Source organism: Meleagris gallopavo, chromosome 7 (genome assembly GCF_000146605.3).
Source record: "Meleagris gallopavo isolate NT-WF06-2002-E0010 breed Aviagen turkey brand Nicholas breeding stock chromosome 7, Turkey_5.1, whole genome shotgun sequence".
In the NCBI taxonomy this organism is placed as follows: domain Eukaryota; kingdom Metazoa; phylum Chordata; class Aves; order Galliformes; family Phasianidae; genus Meleagris; species Meleagris gallopavo.
The window spans coordinates 29137179-29150762 of NC_015017.2; the positions used below are offsets into that span (position 1 = coordinate 29137179).

The 13584-nt window shown below is 46.1% G+C and overlaps 1 long non-coding RNA gene across 1 annotated transcript; it reads left to right on the forward strand.

Moving 5' to 3' along the window:
• The first annotated feature begins 6 nt into the window (after window positions 1-6).
• LOC109368618 lies at window positions 7-3172 on the forward strand. Its single transcript, XR_002116833.2, has 3 exons — window positions 7-271; window positions 815-864; window positions 1822-3172. It is a non-coding gene; the product is annotated as an uncharacterized LOC109368618 (long non-coding RNA).
• The last annotated feature ends 10412 nt before the right edge of the window (window positions 3173-13584 follow it).

The window sequence follows — 13584 nt, forward strand, 5'->3', positions numbered from 1 at the left end:
CGCTCCGTTGCAGCGCTTTCCGCTTCAGCTTTTCCTTCGTGTTCGCGCAGCGCTCTGTTCGCCGGGCTTGCGGCCAAAAGGCGGGTGGGAACGGGGCTGTGCGGCCGGGCGTGGCCTGGCCTGCTGCGTGCCCGGCTTCCTGCTGCAGGCTGAGCTGTGGAGAACCGCGAGCCCCGCGCTGCCTGAGCCCGTTCTGTGCTGGAAGGGAGTGGGAGAGCACAGGGAGAGCGGAGGCAAGGAGAGCTGCAGGCTGGCATGACGTCCCTGCAAGGTTAACTGAAACTGAAAAGATGTGAGGTGCTGCTCTTGGTTTTTCAGTGGAGTGCTGCAGCATGCAGTCATATCATGGGACCATAGAATGGCTTTCCTGGGTTGCAAAGGCCCACAGTGCTCACCCAGTTCCAACCCCCTGCTGTGTGCAGGTCACCAACCAGCAGCCCAGGCTGCCCAGAGCCACATCCAGCTGGCCTTGAATGCCTGCAGGGATGGGGCATCCACAGCCTCCTTGGGCAACCTGTTCCAGTGCCTCACCACCCTCTGGCTGAAAAACTTCCTCCTCAGATCCAACCTAAACCTCCCCTGTCTCAGTTTAAAACCATTCCCCTTGTCCTATCACCATCCACCCTCACAAACAGCCGTTCCCCCTCCTGTTTATGTGCTTCCTCCAAGTACTGGAAGGCCACAATAAGGTCTCCCCATAGCCTTCTTACATACAGCTTGTTATAAGAACACAACTCCACTAAAAAACATGGAGTTTATGCAAATGAAAACCATATGCATTGTGATAACTGCCTTTTTACTTGTGTATCTCCAGGTAGCAGCATGCCAGCACTGTTTCCTGGTACCTGGCACTTCCCCGTGCAGGTGAGCTTGGTGTAACTATGGCTGTAGTTTCTCACAGTCAGTTGTGAGTGTGGCCCTTTAGATGTGCTATCCAAAATAAGCACTGCTAGAAGTGTGATGGCTTCTAAATGCGGAAGCAATTCTGCAGGTGTCCTGCTCTTGTTGCTTAACAAGTCTGTTCAACTGTAGGCCAAAGTTCCCTTTTGCAACCAAAATCCAGGAATGAAACTTGGCAGCACGAATGGCAGATCAGAAAGCAGATATAACTTTATTGCAGTGCTTGGTGCGTGAGGGATTGCTCCTCGCCATCTGAGAGCACACACATTCTGTATGTTTTAGTACACAAATATTTATAGGGTTTTTTCAGAGTGCCCAGCTGTTCCTAGAACTGCTATAGAAATTAAAATCTAGTATTACACGTACATTGTGTTAATATGGGGTTTTTGCAAGGAGGTCTGTGGAGGTTGTGAGGCTCCAGTGGGAGGTGCTGTCCAGGTGAAGTTTCTAACGAGCACATCAATCTTGTTATGTTGTTTATATCATCAACACTACAGTGTACCTCCTCAAGGCTGGTGAAGTGCTGAGGCTCTGCTTTTAGGCTCCAAATGTCCTGCTTATCTAGGGGAGACAGTCTTCCCTAGACAAAATACCAGTTTGCTGAAGAGTTTGAATTCATTGCTGAAGGCTCTGAACTTATTGCCAGGTATGAGTATGAGGATTTATAGGGCTTTTGCAAGATGGGATCCCACAAAGATCGCAAGCTGTCATTTATGTGACTGGAACAAGACTGTACTGCTGCAGTGGCATTCTTTTAAGGGAACCTGAAATCTGTTGATAGAAACTGTTTTTAGCTCTGCCATTAGTTTTCATTAAAGCCAAATGTATCTGTGAAGTCAGTTAATTATCTCTTAATAAAGAACAGCTCACATATGTAAGCTTAATTTGTTTTGTGAAATGCACAGATTATTTTGCTTGCAGGGTTTGAAAATACGCTGTCTCCAGGCTGAACAAATGCCTAGTTTCACTGGGCCCATGTGAGAACATCTGATTAGGAATTCTCATCTGAAGAAGGTATAAAGTTCCCAGTGAGAGCTGAATACATGTGAAGAGAGCAGCAAAGTGTGTGCATCTCCATCAAATTTCTGTAGGCAAGCATTTTCATGACACTTTCAACTGGTTTTCACAGGTGTATTAAAGATAATAAAGACTTAAAGATACGAAGCACAATTTCACATTCTTGTTTGAAAGATGGACACAGAAGTATTATGCAGATGGTACTTGAACCATATACCTTGGCTTCTAACCTTTCCTGTCTTTTTGTTCAGTCTTAGTTATGATTTTACTATGACATATATTGAATATGCTCAAATTGATGTTAACTTCTATTGTCACCAAAGGAGGAAATGTAAAAGCATGAATAGTAACACAGGAAGATTGAGCTGTTGGTTTGTAATGGTGATTTTGCCTTAGTATGCACGTTTGTCATGTTGAAGTTCTGTGAGTTTAATCGCTGTGTGATAAGAAGAGGCAGCTTGTGGACAGGATATTAAACCTTGATTTCTATCATACCAAACAATTGCTGTATCTTCATCACTTCTTAAAACTAACATCCTTTCCTTTCAGGTTGATGCGTCCTACTGTATTATTTAAGACTTGATTATTATAGTTGAAATTGTTTGGGTTTTTTTTTAGTGCAAAACTGTGTACTTAAATGACTATATTTCATCCATCTTCATTGTGACTCTGCGTCTAACTTTCTGTCTCACAAACTGCTCAGTTGATGCTTTCCTGGCCAGGTTTCCATGTAAACAGGGTGAGCACACAGCCATGTAACGTGGCACCAATCCAATTGCAGGCAGCACGCAGTGCTTGGAAAGACCTGTTACCTGGTGTTCATCGTGAGAAGGAGTCGTCCTCACCTGTGAAGCCTGGGGTCTTGATGGACAAGTTGCTGATCCTCCTCACCTGTGTCATCTGAGTGGTTTAGAGGTGAATAAAATATGATGGTCTATATCAGAAAAGCACTGGAAGTTTGGCTTCAAAATTATTTATAACTGATATCTATTGAAGGTGTGGTCAGAGCAGCTATCAAGATGCAAATATTGATGGTAAGGAATGTCCGTGTGCATGGGCAGGTGTGCAGGCTCTGCTGGGGGCTGAGGAAGTGATGACTGTCCTTGAATAGTTTTCTAACACAGAAACACTATAAAGAACTACCACCTCACTCTCAAGATTTAGAAGGCAGATGCAGGTGATGTTTGTAGACAATATCCTGGAGGCAGCAGAGGTAGGAGTGCTCCTAGACATGAAGAGTTTATTTAATCCCTTGTTTAAAAATCTCTTGTAAAGTTGAGTGGTTTGTTTCACTTACCCACTAATGCTGCAGCTGAGAGGGTGTTCTTCTTAATCTCTGTGGAGCGTGGGCACATCTTTTGCTGATTATGCTGATACACTGCGTTAACCTGGCAGCTTGATTAGCAATCATCTGGTCAGTGCCCCCCCAGGAAGCCAGCTGTGTTGATGAGAGGTGTGGTGGAGTTGGCCATAGGGGTTGGAAGCCTTCAGGGTGGTTTCTTGGTATCTCTGCTACGTTTGCTAATCATGTGTTCTTCTTCAGTGCTGGGGAAGAGAGTCATCTTTGCACGCTGCTTCTCACGTGCCCCAGATGTGTTACAAACGATGTGAGATTCAGCACATGTTGTAACAGCACAGGAACTGAGCAGGCAGTGCTTTTGTTCTTTCCATCCCACACCAAACTGGTTTGTCACTGCAGGATGGAGCTGCTGAGCTGCCTGTGGAATGGCTCTCCAGTCACCATCTGACAAAGTTCATACCTTGAAGTTAAAGTGCTAAATTTACATCCTAGGGACTCCAGCAGAGCCCATATTAAGTGTCCTAATAATAATAAAAAATAAAAGACCTTGCCTTAGTAATTTTTCCCTCCTGTGGTGAAGTTAAATTTATCAATCTTACATTTGCTTTCTAGTGTTAATGGTGTTGCTAAAGAATCCTGCTGAGTCTGAAGCTGCTTTTTGTCCAAACAAGGTCTGATTACCTCTTGCAAAGGGAAGAGCTGCCCTTCTGGGCTGGGAGCAGAGGTGTTGGCTTCCTCTAGTGCTGCCCAGCAGGGACTTTGCTGGGTTACCTTCTTCAGCCATATAACTTACTATGGTAAGATGCTGGTTTAATTCTGTAGCAGCAGTTCCTGATTTCTCTGGCATATCTTCCCAAAGAAGGACATAAGAAAGACGTCCCCTCTTGTGCAGGCATCTCATTCCCCCAATTTTGTGTGCTTTCACCTCTGCATGCCATGATCCTTTTTGCATCTGCTGCCTGCTTACATCCCCCAGCAGCTCTCCTCCCCAGCACTGGTGGGAGTGTTTAGCACAGGAATCCCAGGTCTGTTGTTTTTAAATCTTTTTTTCCTCCCTTCTTGGGACCTTTTGCATTTGATTTATGTTTGTACATACTTGTCTTTCACCACACCTTCCTCTCTGGGCTCTGTGTGTGAAGCAGGCAATGGCTTGCTCCTGTTTCTTGATCACCCATGGCCAGCAGGGTGAAGCCTTGTCCATGGAATGGGCTCCTGTCTGCCCAGCTGAGGGCAGCGTTAGTGCTGCTTCCACCTAACTCCTGGGATTCAGTTTACAAACCAGGAGCGGTTGTTAAAGGGAAGAAGAAGAAAAAGAACACTTCAAAGATGTATATTTTTTCAATTTCAGAGGGAAAAATCCTGTCCTGCTCTGTGTGCACTGGTAAAAATGATTTCGGTTGCTTAAGCATCGAGCAAATGGGTCTGAAAAACAAGGTTGCCTTAGCAACTACAGCCTTGGCTTCTGGATAGATTAGAGCTATTGGTTTATAATAGATTGAATTCAAGAAATCTTGCTGGGCATTAGGAAAAAAAACGGGCAAAATGGCATTCTGTGTGAATTTGGGTTTTTGTTCTGCTGCAGTCTGGGTGCTGCATGGCACGTGCAGCACAGCTTGTTTTTCTGTTGGAGCTTCGGCACTTATTCAAGGGTCAAATTGATTTGGTTTATTAAAAATAGAGTTTGAACTCGGTGTTGTGGCAAGGTTCATTTTTCTTTTCTTCTTTTTTCGGGGGAGAAAAGAAATAATGCAGTTTGCTTGGGGCAGCTTGCTGCAAAGTGAACAACTGGTGTGTCTGCAGAGCTTGTGTTCCCACCCGTTGTGCTTTTAGTCCTTGTTAAAGTTCATTTTGGTGCCTGGTTTCCAATTTTGATACAGCTAATAAGAGATTTTACGCTAAATATTGCTGTGTCCTACGCTATTGTTTTCATGTGCTTGTTTTGTTTTGTAGGAATCATGCCATCAAACACAGATCAGTAATGCTTGTTGCTTGATCCAACTGCTGTATAGCTGATGAATTCATGGATTTAAGACAAATAATCCGTATTTCATTACTAGCAAGTGCTAGAAATAAAAATGTACTCTGTGCTATTGCTTGAAAAAACAAATCCCGAAGTCATAAGAGAGGATTAAAGTTGGGAAAAAAAATCTCTCAAGAGAAAAACGAAGGGAGTAATGACATCTGTTTAGTAGCATCCCGCCCCTTGGCCAGCTGTAGGACCTCTGGAGCCTTTACACACAGAATAACAGGGGATGCAGTGAGTAAGCAGCAGCAGAATAGCAAGCAGACCAGTGCTACTGGTGTAAGATAACTTTTTTGGTCTAATGGGTCACGGAAAGTAGGTTCTACCACTCACAATGCTGTTGCCTAAAAAGAAGCTGTCTTATTTTTGTTTCATTTCCTTCCCAGGATGGTGTTGTACAATGGCAGTAAACAAAGTCGTTGGTTGCAGACTTCTCCACCAGTTCAGGTGGCTCTATTGAAGATGTAAGGTTGGAGAACCAGTTTCTCAGTAGTGAAATATTACCTAGCAGTGAGTTGGCCTTGCTCTGGTGGGTGTCCTGGTGTTCCCCCACAGTGAGCTCTGTTCTGGTTCTGTTGGAAGGCTGCCTGGTCCTTCTGCCACGTTTATATTCCACTTAAATGTCTGGCTATTCAGGAGTGTCTCATTTGACTTTGACTTAAACTTTTACTGCTCCTACCCCTTCCTACAGAGGCTTTTTTATAGACGGCCTGTAGTGCTGTGAAGTTTTTGCTTAAATTGAGCATTTTCTTAAGCTTATGGTGTTAACCACAATTACAGGAGAGTTCTTGAAGAATTTTTGAATTTAATGCTTTTCTTTAATGCTTATAAGCAAGTTCAAAGGTGTCAGATGCAAACGTTCCAGTATGGCACAAGGACAAGACGTGGCGTTGGGGATTGAGCTGTTTTGTTGCTAGTGCACAGAAATGTGGCAATGAACTTTTTCCCTGGTGCTTTAGAGCATTAAAACAGCTGTTTTGGATCAGAGCAAAGTGGGCAGCAGCTGTGGCAGTGATCTGCCCGTGATTAGTGGGCTCAGGCACTCATGGAGTCACAGATGGGCTTTTTGCTCTTAAGGGCACTGTGCTTTTAGGGCTCCTACTTTTGCACCAGCGTGCTTCTTAAAGTGCTAAAAGCTTTCCCAGCTGAAAGTCCTCACAGCATCACACAGCAAAGAGCTCTTGGTTACAGCATCCATGCAAAGACATTGCACAGTCTGCCTGTGTTCCAGTGGGCACAAACAGAACTGATTGCATATTAAAGCCATTGTCACCATCACAACCTGGGAGGAGAGCAGAGTGCCAGGACGCTGCAGGACCCTGAAGATAATGTCTTATAAATAAACATCTCAAATTTGACTGAAGCTGCAGTGTGCAGTGTATGGAGCATTGGATTGTGACCATGTTACACAAAGATTGCTGCTAATGGCTTTTGGCAGCACAGTCACCAAGTCAGAAAGCTGAGATGATTGCAGATTGTCTGCTTCCATACAGATCATACAGCTGCTTGGAAGACGGTGGAGGGAGCACTTAATTGATGCTTGTTCTTGTCAATGTGTGATCAGGTTTTGATGCAAGGTTCTCCTCTTTTGTGCTTTTTTGGTCAAACTTGAGTTTAAATTTGTATTCTATGCTAAATAGTAGCGCCAGTGGAACCATTGGCATCTGCCACCGAGGAGTTTAAATTTAGGATGTGTTGCAGAAGTCTGAAAATGTTTTATTGTTTGGGTAAAAGTGTTTTCTGTGTTTTTCCTCTTTGGCTGCTGCTCTGGATGCCATAAAACAGCAATCTGAAGGGTTTGCTCTGAAAGCATCTCTTTGTGCCCTGGGCCAGTGACCTCAGTGCTGTGCCAGTAAATCATGGCAAGCTGGAGGAATCCCCCTCATTTCTGAGCTCCTAATCCTGCAAAGCCTGTAAATGATGGCTAGCTTAGCTTTGTTTCTGATAAAACGAGGCTTATGAGATGATGACATTTGCTGCCTGTTTCTCCTCCGTTCTGTTCCGTGTCACCACCCAAGAGATCTCTGGAGCCCATCAGTGCAAGGCTGTGCTCTTAGTGGTGCAACAGTACTGTCTGCTGGAGACCAAGGAAGGAGCCTGGGTGAATGTACGTGAATGAATTTGGCTGTGTTAGCACCCTGATTCCCTTCTGCAGGACATGCTTCCCGTGTTCTGAGTGTCTGATGCACTGGGTCAGCCCAGCAATGTTTGCTTCCTAGAGAGCATGCGTGGAACCTGCTAATGGAGTTTGTTAACAACCCTGCTGTTCCTTAAGCCAAGCTGGGCTTTTGCTTTGATAAAACCTCTGGGCATGGAGTGTGGCTGTACAGAGTGTGAAAACTTGGGGAAAGTTCTTTACCAGGAGAGCGGTGAGGTGCTGGAACAGCTGCCCGTCCATCCCTGAAGGTGTTCAAGGCCAGGTTGGATGGGGCCCTGGGCAGCCCTGGCTGCTATGAAATGTGGAGGTTGGTGGCCCTGCCTGTGGCAGGGGGGTGAAGATTTGTGATCCTTGAGGTCCCTTCCAACCCTGGCCGTTCTGTGATTCTGTGAAAAGAACCCTACAGAATGCTACCACTCAGTGCATCATTTGCTGGCTAGCCACGTCTGAGCTTCAACATGTATTTTAATAGAAACGCCTTTTGAAATAAATGAAGCAGGCTGTAAAATGTATTTTTACATCAAATATTTCAAATTAATGAGAGTTCAGAGCCCTGAACCAGGAGCAGCAGTTTGTTGTCCCATCCGTGACCTCTGCAGCTGGGAAAGAACAGGACAGAACATGTCTGACTGCTCTGGATAAAAGCACAAAATGTGATGCGAGCTTTCACAGACTTTGCATGTATTCATAAAAATGTACCTTTATACCTTCTAATTTGAGCTGCCAGTCACAGAATCCCTGCTGTGATGGTGGATGCTTTTGTTCACATCTTTTAAGAAGAAATCCTTTGATGGATGCGTTGCACAGCACAGCCAGCTGCTGGCAGGTGGGACAGTGACTGCAGCACTGTGTGGTGGGACCACCACAGGAGGAAGGCAGTGCTCTCTCCCCACAATGCACACACACTTCCCCAGCGTTTTCACAGAATCACAGAGTGGTTGGGTTGAAAGGGACCTCAAGGATCACGAAGCTCCAAGCCCCTGCCACATGCAGGGCCACCAACCTCCACATTTCACACCAGCCCAGGCTGCCCAGGGCCCCATCCAACCTGGCCTTGAACACCTCCAGGGATGGACGGGGATCCACAGCCTCTCTGGGCAGCTGTTCCAGCACCTCACCACTCTCATAGGAAAGAACTTCCCCCTGATATTCAACCTCAATCTTCTCTTCCTCAACTTAAAACTATTTCCCTTTGTCCTGCTGTTATCTACCCTTTCAATTAGGTTTTTTTTTTTCTTTTTTTTTTCCTGCCTTCTTGTCTTGAAATGCAGAGCACTCGGGTCTCTCACAGCACAGCCCTGGGGATGTTAAACAGTCTGTAGCTGCCTTTGGTACCATAGAACCATGCCTTCCACTGAGCCTTACACCCTTCTGAGCACAGTAAGCTTCCTGCTGGAGCTTGGATGTGTCTGCCCAGCTCATGGGGGTGCAGGGCTGGGGGAGCTCTGAGACCACGGAGCTGAAAGAGTGGAGGAGTAGCACCATCGTGCTCACACAGGGCTGTACCTTTTTTCTTTATACTGTAGCTCAGCTATGGATGGAAGTGTGCTCTTTCAGCCATAACTACTCCCTGCCATCTCCTCCTCTTGGACAAGTTTGAAATGGTTTCAGTGTTTGCAGATGATTCACTGTTTCTGCGTTACGCGGCGTGTGAAATTGTGTTGCCTGTGCTTGGCCAAGTGTGCCTAACATTCACTGGGGATTTTCGTAGTTTATTTTTAGCTTTTCTCAATAATTCACAGATTTGGATTAAATTTCACTCTATGAAGCAATTTAAAGCAGTTGCTGTATGCTAAACGTCTGTCACTGCAAACCATGACCTACAAAAACTCTGCTATAATATCCTAAGCAGTGCCTTAGTCACATCCACACGCATGCTGGAAGTGCATTCGGACCGAGCTTCGGTTTGCATCATCGAGGCTGTGCTGCTGCTTTCCTTGGTGGGAAAGGAGAGGGAAGGCCAAAGAAATTTGAACCAAGTGAACCAAAGGAAAAGCAGAGGATCGTAGAACTGTTAAGGCTGAAAAAGACCTCTGAGGTCATCAAGTCCTACCCCAACCCGTCCCCACTGTGCCCACTAGCTGTGTCCCATGGCTTTATGCAAGGAAAACATATTAGGTTGACACTTCATAGCACTGCTGTCTCTGAAGAGTTTACTTGCTTACCGACCAGCCCTGCTGCTCTCTTGAAGCCAGAAAATAGACAGCAGTGCCACAGTGCTGTTTGCAAGCAGGGCATCCCAGTTAAAAAAATCCCCCTAGATGACTTCCTTCTACGTTTGCAAAGTGATTTTGCCTCCTCTGTCATCCAAGTGCTTGTTTTTAATCTGAGTTCTGCTTGTGCTTCCATCCATGTTGTACAAAGATCATCAGAAGGGACTGAGAAATGCAGGCAGTGATCAGTACACCTCGGTGGCATCCATGGCAACAATTTTCCTGTTGCAGTTAGTTTGATTTGGGAGACAATCAGACCATTTACCACATTCAGGGGGGATTAACAGGGAATAACCGTCACCTTTTTTGTAATGCTTCCCACTCTGTGTCTTTCATTTTTGCTGGATTAACATTCATGCTTTATCTTTTGGAATGCATTATCTACCTGATGTGTGTTTTTTACTGGGATGCTCATCTTTTGTGTTTGGTGGCATCTGCTCAGGGTCATTTCCCCTGCAGTTTCGTAAGGTGTGCACCCCAATGCACCTTGCGTGCCTAAGAGATAAGGCACTGGTCTATTTCAAGAAGCATAAGCTGCATAGGAAACATATCAAGCCAATAGCTTAATGCAAGGATGATATTCCTTTAAATACAGCGTATTATATTTGTGTATGATGTGTATGTTTTTAAATAGAGCATATCCTACAGTTTACAGTGCCATGACCTGCCTAAAAGCCACCCTGTTGCTCCAACATCTCACACCACAATGGAGAGATGATTTCTGGGGCTATTCCAAGTAGATCCCTTGGGGCTCCTGGTGCATGGGACAGCCCTTACCCAGCAGCCAAGGGCCCAGCATGTGCACATCCAGGCTGCTCCACCCTGCACTGAGTCAAAAGTATTTGTATCAACAGTCCTTCCAATGAGGGCTGCTGGGAGCTGCAGTGCCTTGGGCTGATTTACGGATCTTTGTTCTTCTTGTGCTGCAGTAAATCAGCTTTCTTTTGCTCCAGCAATTGAGATTGCAAGCTATAAAACCGGTATTGGCATTTGCAAAGAACTCAGGAACCTGAGCAACTTTTTCCTGGATCTTAATGGAATTGATTCCAGACTTGGAGCAGTCATAAAGGAAGGGACAGAGGCAGGAACAGCCTCTGTTACTGCAGTGCTGTTAACTTCATTAAGTCTTAAAATAAATATCTCAGAAGCTGCCCGTTTTGTCTTACAGTGAGCTATTTGTAACAGCCAGCTAACACTGCAGCCCTTGCAAACTGTGAGGCTTGATTAAAAGACTCCGTGCCATCAAAATGATGGGATGGATGTTTGCAGGGCTGCTGAGTCCTACTGAGAGCAATCAGAGGTGCGAGTTGTGCTGCCCAATTAGCAGACTCAGCTGCTGGGTTTCTCACTCACTCCCTGTTGCTGTGAATACCAGGAGGAAACAATGGAGATTTATTGTTGAGAAAGTTCGTAATCAGCCATGGCTGCAGTCCTTGGCATAAGGAAAGCTACGTCTGTGTCTTTTAATTTTATGTCCATTGTAAAGGCCCTAAAATTTAATTCTTTTTATAAAATTTGCTGTTAATCCTAATGGAATTCTATCAGCAGAATCTAAACAAGAAGGAGCTGAAAAGCCGCAAGTAGAACAGCACGTGTATGTTCAGCTGTAACAAAACAGAATGTGTTTGTGGGTGACAGAAGCAAACCAGAAGCAGCAGTGAGAGGAGTGAATGCTGACACACAATCACAGAATCACAGAATGGTTGGGTTGGAAGGGACCTCAAGGATCACGAAGCTCCAACCCCCCACCACAGGCAGGGCCACCAACCTCCACATTTCACACCAGCCCAGGCTGCCCAGGGCCCCATCCAACCTGGCCTTGAACACCTCCAGGGATGGACGGGGATCCACAGCCTCTCTGGGCAGCTGTTCCAGCACCTCACCGCTCTCATAGGAAAGAACTGGGCAATGTGGGCTGTGTTGGATCCTGGCAGGAGAGCTCAGCTCGTCCCCTTCCTTACAAAACTTTTTGGTGGACGGCTTTATTTTCCTGTCCTTCTTTGTGTGTTTCTCCCCTTCTCCTCATGGTGAGGAGGAGGTGCATCTGTGTGATGCACAAGAGCAAAGCAGAGGAGTGCTCTCTGCTGCCACAGGGGTCCTTTGCTGTGCTCCCAGACCAGCGATTTGGTCAGAGCTGTAAATGGATGTGTGGACAGATGCAGTGATAAATGAGAGACGACCATTCCTTAGAAGGGCTTCAGCTACAAATTAAAGCCTATATGACAAAGGGAGATCTTGCTCACAATCAAATCCAGACTTTATTTGAAGATTAACTGCATAATAAAACTGGCATAAATAAACTGCGTAATAAAACTGATCCTCCATCCCTGTTGGCTGAGGAGCAGTGCCATGGTGGAATGCTTTCAGGGTGGCTATTAGAAACAATTCCTTCTCCAAAGAGCAGTCAGGCAGTGGCACAGCTGCCCAGGGAGTGGGGGTCACCATCCCTGGGGGTATCCCAGAGCTGTGGGGATGTGGCACTGAGGGATGTGGGCAGTGGGCATGGGGGGTGGGAGGGCTTTTCTAGCCTTGATGTTCCTATGGTTCTATGAATCTTGGGTGCACGATTCATCAGCAATAACCTGAATTGGATCCCAGCATCAGCAATTCCCACTACAAGCCTGATGCGCTGGGAGGGCCAGGCACACTCATCACTGCTGCTGCTGGAGGAACCTCTGGGGACTGAAAATGTCTGGAGAGTCTCTGAGTGGGAGAGCCCTAATGCTGCTTCATCACCACTGCAATAAATAGCATCGATGCAACCTATCTGTTTATCTCTGGCTTTTTTGCCCTGAGCTTAAATCCTTCATTTGTGCATGCGCTGCTGGAAGAAGACCCAGAAAGCAGCCTGGCTGGGGTTGCTGGGTTGGCTTGCTGGCTAACTCAGCAGCAGTTCATTTTAGGCACAGTCTTGGTAATTTAAAAAACTCCCAGCTTTGTAGCAAATGATTGAATATGGACTTACATGGGAGTGTAATACATGCATGGTATAAATAAATGTTGTAGTATATCTGATATACATTAGGGCTGCATTAATATGATGTTTTTGGTTAGATTGTTCTCCTAGATGTGAGAATTCAAACATCTCTGCCTGCAGTCCCAGGCTAGCAGAGTTGGCTCCTGGCAGGCTTTGCCCTCATGCAGCTCCTGAGAGCCCTGAGAAGCAGAGGGGAGCAGTGCCAGGGGCACAGCAGCGTTCAGTTGGAGCTCAAGGGCACGTTTGAACAAAGGGAGTGAAAGGATTTGCTGGGCACGTGCTGCCAAAATCCCATAACAATATCCACGATCCTGAAAAGCAGGCTTACTGCGTGGATCAGATTGGGAACGCTTGCTTTCCATCCACAGCCTTTTCTGTTGCTGGGTTTTAATGAGCTATTTGATTGTGCTTTCATTTTGACTTCTTTCACACCCGGCTGGAAAGCTCTGAGCGTATCAGCATCACCACAAAGAAGCTATTATTTTCAATTAGCTGCTAAAGGCATCGGGTTGGATGCAGCCTCTCAGTTCAGCCTGCCAGTGTTTCTTGTGGGCTTTGAGCTATCAAATACTGAGTACTGGCTTTGATCAAAGCCCAGTCCAGTTCCTAATGAATTATTGAGTTCTTGAGGAAGGAAGCTACATGCTGTCTCCAGTGCTCTGTGTGCCCCTTCAGCAGCTCCTGGTATTTCTCCAGGGGAGTGGGTGCAACATCTCAATGCAGTGAATCATAGAATTCTAGAATGGCCTGGGTTGCAAAGGACCTCAATGCTCATCCAGTTCCAACCTCCTGCTGTGTGCAGGTCACCAACCAGCAGCCCAGGCTGCCCAGAGCCACATCCAGCCTGGCCTTGAATGCCTGCAGGGATGGGGCATCCACAGCCTCCTTGGGCAACCTGTTCCAGTGCCTCACCACCCTCTGGCTCAAAAACTTCCTCCTCAGATCCAACCTAAACCTCCCCTGTCTCAGTTTAAAACCATTCCCCCTTGTCCTATC